Source organism: Aotus nancymaae, unplaced genomic scaffold (genome assembly GCF_030222135.1).
Source record: "Aotus nancymaae isolate 86718 unplaced genomic scaffold, 86718_ANA_hifiasm-v0.15.2.pri h1tg000033l, whole genome shotgun sequence".
NCBI classification, from domain to species: domain Eukaryota; kingdom Metazoa; phylum Chordata; class Mammalia; order Primates; family Aotidae; genus Aotus; species Aotus nancymaae.
Window position 1 is genome coordinate 50,908,664 of NW_026988447.1, and position 7,229 is coordinate 50,915,892.

Genomic DNA, 7,229 nt, shown 5'->3' on the forward strand with positions numbered 1-7,229 from the left:
TATACTTTTCATTCATTGTATTTATTCCCACAAGAAATAATAATGAAATAATTTGCCTTATGTAGTTTTATGGTAGAATTCCAGAGCAAACTTTCATGCCACATGTATAATTTTATTTGAAAAACCCAATCTAATAATCTGTTTTTGTTGCTTAGAGTAAGTAGGTTGGCGTTCATTTGAATTGGCATACTTCCAAACCAAAAGAGATCAGAAAGGGAAAATTCATAATAAAATAAACAATACATTCTCTTCAATAGAGACTTTTTCTTCATAACATGGTATCAAATATCACTTTAGATATTAAATAATTTCCCTGATTGTGCTTTGTAGTATCTCTTTTTTTCAAGATAAAATGTGATATAATTGGAACCATTTTGATTAAGCATTTTCTTCTTTTGAACACTTATTAATTATACTTTGCTTTCTAGGAGCTGAATGATGTTTTCTTGCAACTTTCCCAACTTAAAGATAATCTCCATATTTTGGAGAATATATTGACTATGATGGAACATTTAAATTCTATACTCAATCACCAACTCAAACCTTCCAAGAAAAAGAAAAGAATTATATTTTCCAGGGCTGTCATATATAATGCCAACTCAAAATTTATTATATTTCTGGTAAGTTGATCATTGGTTATACTGATAATTTGTGTTAGTATGATGTTCAGAAAAGGGTGGGCATAGTAAGTAAGCATTTAGTTCACTGCATATCTTCAGGTATATTTCCTGGCACATATTAGATATTCTATATGTATCTGTAGAAGAAATGAATAGATGCGTGAATATTACATGGCAGTAATCATGAGAAGAGAGATTTTGGCTGTTTCTACATGAATCTTTAATTCTGTAGGTAATACCGATGCCACTTGTAATATTAATGATAGTAACATATTGGCAAATTTTAACATAAGGACGTTTTATTTTTGTAACTTTTACTTGCAGATAAGCAGAGATTATTATAAACAATTCAGGAGTGAAGAAAATAAGAAAATTGTCCAACTAGTCACAGCAACCTGAGATAAATTGAGAAAAAAAGTTACTGTTTTTAACAAACTTCTTTGAAACCTTAATATGATATCCATATTCCTTATAACCCCAATATTTTATAGTATCCAAGTCCATATTGACAAAATATAGGGGTTGGCAGAAATTTTCATGCTTTAAGGGAAAAAATGTTAACTTATATTTAAGGAAATTATATCTATAAAACTCAGTTTTACCAACAGAAAGAACATATGAATTGCTCTGGGTTGTTCTCACACTTTATTGGGAATATCCCCTCTTAAACATTTACTTATTCAACAATATTTATTTAGCAAGTTCCATGTGCAGGCATTGCTCTGGTCAGTGAGGACTCAGTATTCAAAGATCATCTCTGCCTTCGTGAAGACGGCCTTCTCATTGAGAGAAATAAACAAACAAGTAAAGAAAGAAATACATAAGCAACGTGGTTTTAGATAATAGTGAGAGTGATTGAAAGGGTGATCTGATTGTAAAGCACTGGAGAAGGCTGATTCAAATTGGTTGATCAGAAAAGGCCTCTCTGAGCAAAAGGCATTTAGACAGTGAAGGAGAAGAAAGGGCATCCGCAAGAAAATCCGAAGAAAAGGAATTCCAGGAAAAGTGAACAGCACTGCAAAGACCCTGAAGGGAAACTGGCTTAGCATATTTGAGACAGAAAAACAAGTGAAGGCTGAAGTTTAGTGAGTAAAGAGAAATGTGGTAGAATAGCAGATTGAAAATACAGGCATTGGCAAGAACGGGTAGACACCAGTAGGACTCGGTGGGATGCTCAGAAAACCCAAGCGTTTTGAGAGGGAAGTGAAATGACAGGTCATATAGTTTTTGAAGAGGGCTCTGGTTGTTGAGTAGAAATTTAATATTAGAAAGCCAAGGATGAAAGGTGGGAGATCCTCTAGGAGCTTTGTGCAGTAGGCCAGGCAAGAGATGAGCATGGCTGGGGGTGGCAAGAGATGAAGTGTTTTAGGAAAACTTATAGTGGTAAAATCAGCAAGACTCAATTACTTGATTGTACGTGAAGAGTGAGAAAAGTACAGCAGTCAGGGTGTTTAAGTAACTGGATATATCGGTATTATTTACAACATGAAAAAATTGGGGGGAAATTATGAATTCTGTTATGGCATTTTAAATTTGAAATCCTTATTAGACAAAATAAGAGGTGTGTCAGTAACTGGATAAATATGATATCATTTACAACATGGAGACATCTTGGGGGAAATTATGGATTCTGTTATGGCATTTTAAATTTGAAATCCTTATTAGACTTAAAATAGAGATGACAAGTAGTGAAGTTGGGAACTCGAGAGGCAGATGAGCGGTAGAGACATAAATTTGGGATGGTAATGTACATATACTAATCAAAGCCATGAGGCTCTGTGAGATTATACAGTGCGGAAAGTAAGGCAGACAAGAGAAGAGGACCCAGCGCTGAGCCCTGGCGTGGTTCGTTCATAGGTCAGACAGCAGAGGCACAGTCAGAAATCCAAACTGAAAGTCATTGAAAAAGGAGGGGGAATAGGAGAGTGCCTCTTTAAAAAACAGTAACAGGTTTCATTTTTGGGGAAATATCATGTACTAGGCACATTTAATACCATTTATCTATTAGTATTAACTCCTCAGTCCCCACCACAGCCACATGATGTAGGTAAACACAGGTACTACTATCTCCTTTTGTAGAAGAATAGACTAAGAAAAAGAAAAATTAAGAAAAGCATTTTAAGAAAGAGGAAACTGTGTCAAATATGCTGAGAGGCTGAGCTTGACTAAGGTGAAGACATAAAAGTGAACCTTTTATTTGACAAGAGGGAGGTCATTAGTGGTCTCAGGAAAAACAGGCTCAATAGGATGAATGTGAGAGTTCCACAAAAGTGTGCTGTATAAAAAATAATGGTACCTTTTTGAGAAGTTTTGCTATAAAAGAAAAAGAGAAAACGTAAATTTGTTGGAAGGAGACACTGTATTAAGAATATTTTTTTCAAGATATGAGAGATACCAAGAAATATTTTTATATTTTTATTCAGCTGCCTATTATGCTATATATGGAGAGAAATTGCATAGGACAGGTAGTGATTAATTACTGGAGCGAAACTTTGAAAAACCAGAATGTGATCCAAACCATAAGTGGAGAGGAGCTAACTTTTTTTTTTTTGTTTTTGAGACGGAGTTTCGCTCGTTACCCAGGCTGGAGTGCAATGGCGTGATCTCAGCTCACGGCAGCCTCTGCCTCCTGGTTCAAACAATTCTCCTGCTTCAGCCTCCCAAGTAGCTGGGGCTATGGGCACACACCACCATGCCCAGCCAATTTTTGTATTTTTAGTAGAGACGGGATTTCACCATGTTGACCAGGATGGTCTCGATCTCTTGACCCTGTGATCCACCCACCTCAGCCTCCCAAAGTGCTGGGATTATAGGCGTGAGCCACCGCGCCCAGCCTGGAGCTAACTTTTTGTGGGTGCTGAGACATTGTGTATTTTAACAGGAATCAGGGCAAAAAGAATATAGATACTGAGGCAGGGAAGGTGGGTAGATTTGATGGTGAGTATAAAAGGATGTTCGTAACTATTTCTGTTGTCTAAAAGAGATGTGATGTATAGTCAACACCTGAATATGAGAGGGAAGAGTGTAGAAAGATTAATGGAAAAGGTTGGGTGCAGTGGCTCACATCTGTTATCTCAGCACTTTGCGAGGCTGAGGTGGAAGAATTGCTTGAGGCCAGCATTTCAAGACCAGCCTAAGCAATATAATGAGACACTGATCTCTAAAAAAAGTTTTTTTAAGAAAAGCTGGGTGTGGTGGCACATGCTGGTAGTACAGCTATTCAGGAGGCTGAAGCAGGAGGATCACTTGGGACTATGAGGTTAAGGCTGCAGCGTGTTACGACTGCACCACTGTACTCCAGCCTGGGTGACAGAGTAAGAGGCTGTCTCAACAACAACAACAACAACAACAAAGAGATTAATGAATTAATTATGAAAGAGAATTTTAAAATATCGCATCTACTAAGAAAGGGTAAAGAGATGGATAGGAGTGTTGAGAGGCTATTTAAGACTGGAGTCATAGGTATAATGAGAAAAACCAGTCAGCACTGTGGTGTTCTCTAGCAGTATTCCGCTGTTCTGGTGCCAATGTGCAATAGGCAGATAGTTGGGTTTTCCCAGGGGAGTTTGATGAAGAGCCACACCTGGGAGTTGGTGCAGTGATTAGCCCAATGCGTAACATCTAGAAGTGTGCCTTTGCTGAACTAAAGTGAAATTTTCTTCTGTCTTCACTACATGATTCTGAGCAGGAAAAATTCCATTTTGTATGGATGATGCTTATAGAGCCACGACACTCCCAAAGTTTGGCGTTAGAGTAGTGCTGTATTCAACAAAGTTTGAGATTTCAATTTTAACTCATGTTACTTGAATTGAACCACAGCAAATTGTTCTTTCTTATTCTCTAACGGTCTCAAAACTCCAGGGGGTCTTCCATTCTTCTGGCCTATTACGACTCTTTCCATTCATGCCATATAGCATTGTGTATTTAGTCAAAATTTATCTTACAGTTGTCAAATGATTAGCTGTTGCTTGATTTCTTGAGTACTTAAAGTAATTCTTGTTACATTTTTCACTGTTACCATGGCTCTTTTATCAAAGAGTTGGATGATATTACCTTTGAGAACATTAATTGTACTAGAAATCTCCCCTGGGCATTTTCCACACATCACACCTTCAAAAACCTCTTGTTGTCAAACTTGTCACTAGACAGTAGGATCTTTGTGCCAAAGGCCACGTCTTTTTCAACTTGGCATCCCACAACACATAGTCCTGTGCCTAGCACAGACTGGGTGCTCAGCACATGTTTCTCTGAATGAACAAATAAGTGTATTATTCTGCTGAGGAATCTAAAATAACATACACAGACAAGCACTAAGCAAGAAGGGAGAAGAAAATGAAACATTAACATGAAAATAGGCCTTTAATTGTGTTTACAACAAGAAGAGCATGGAATTAAACATTCTGTTGCAGATTACTTGGTGAGATGATTATAAAGTGATAATTTAGACCTACAATTATTTGTCTGGGCATACGATATCAAGCATGTGACTATTCATTTTCTCACATCTCTTAGACCAGGGTTACTGATTGTGTCATTTTCTTCATAAAATTGTTCCAGAACCAGCATGAAAACATACTAAAGACATAGATTTTGCAATATTGAAAGAGAAATCCAAGATAATTGTTTCATTCATAAAGAATCTTACAGGTAAGTTTCATGATTTAATACCAAAGTGGAATGTCCAAGCATATCATCTGAAAATGATTTAATAAGTATAAAGTAGTGTCTCCACACGACTTGCCTTATTCTAAATAATATTTATCCCTGAATATTACTAAACACTATTATTATATAATGACTGTACGTTGCCTGCCTTTGACAGGGATACAGGTTATTATTTTGAGCTTTCTCCACTAGGTTAAAATAACATGTTTGTATATATTTCTGATTTGCTTTTTCTAATTCGCATCCCATATATTTTAACACATAGGTTATATATGTTGTATAAAATCAGTGAATTTATGCTTTAATTTGTAAGGGCAACAAGGAAGAAAAGCAACTACTTAATAAAGATTCAGAAATAAGTTTACGAAGGATCAAGAACAACTATTCCACTAGACTTTCTCCAGAGAATCAATTACTTAGTAAACCTCACAGCCTCTATTGAAAACATCCTGTGCCTGACACTGAGGATAGGTCAATGAACTAGACAGACATGGTCCCTGGTGTGGAAGAATTTAAAGCCCAGAGGGAAGGGGGAAAACGTGTATATGTGCTTAGTACTCAGCGAAAGCCAACAAGGGGGTCTTATCTGAGTCAGAGTTGCCAAGAGTTAACAGTTAAATACATTTTGTCTCATCTTACATAAATTTAGCGTTATTCCCAACACAAATTCTCACCCTAAATTCTAACATATACTGATATAGAAGCGTTAGGATAAATAATGAACTAGAATGCTCTTTTGTTCATTCAGCAAACATTTTATGTGTGCTTCTCATGTCTTAGATCTCCACTAAGTGATGGGAATGCAAATTAAAAGTTCACTGACATGGTTTCTTTAGTGGAGAAACTAATATGTGAGCAATTATGATAAGAAGCCATGAGCACAGAAAACCAGAAGAAAACGTGGGAGCAGGGACTGTAACTCAGACTGAGAAGCCTTTCTCCAAAAGGTAACATTAGGGTTATGATTTGAAGAGGAAGCACCTGGCCAAGGAGAGGGTGAGGACAGAAGTGGGAAGAGGTGAGGAAAAAGATGGTAGGTAGTGGGGGCTCCAGAAAGAAACAGAGGTACTAAAGCTTATGTTTATTAAAAATAGCATAAAGCCACAGGGCGCAGTGGTCATGCTTGTAATCCCAGTACTTCTGGAGGCCGAAGCAGATGGATCACGACGTCAGGAGATCGAGACCACCCTGGCTAACACGGTGAAACCCATCTGTACTAAAAATAGAAAAACTAGCTGGGAGTGGTGGCGGACGCCTGTAGTCCAGCTACTCAGGAGGCTGAGGCAGGAAAATGGCTTGAACCCAGGAGGCGGAGGTTGCAGTGAGCCGAAATCGCGCCACTGCACTCCAGCCTGGGCGACAAAGAGAGACTCCATCTCAAAAAAACAAAAACAACAGCAACAAAAAATAGCATCATGAGGCCAGGCACGGTGGCTCACGCCTGTAATCCCAGCACTTTGAGAGATTGAGGAGGTCAGATCACGAGGTCAACACATCGAGACCATTCTGGCTAACACAGTGAAATCCCGTCTAAAAATACAAAAATGAGCCAAGAGTAGTGGCAGGTGCCTGTAATCCCAGCTACTCGAGAGACTGAGGCAGGAGAATCACTTGAACCCAGGAGGCGGAGGTTGCAGTGAACCGAGGTCCCGCCCCTGCACTCCAGCCTGGTGACAGAGCAAGACTCCGTCTCAAAATAATAATAATAATAATGAATGTGAGAAATTTCATTTAACTCGATCGAGCAGGTAGGGAGTATAGAAAGTAAAAAAAAAAAAAAAAAAAAAAAAAAAATGAGTTTGGAGATGGAGATGCAGTTAAGCACCAAATAGTGAAGGGTGTTATATTCCAGTCCAGGTTTTATCTAACTGTGAATAGGGAACTGCTTAAAGACCTTGAGTAATTACAAATAGAATAATCACATTCACATGTGTATACAGACAA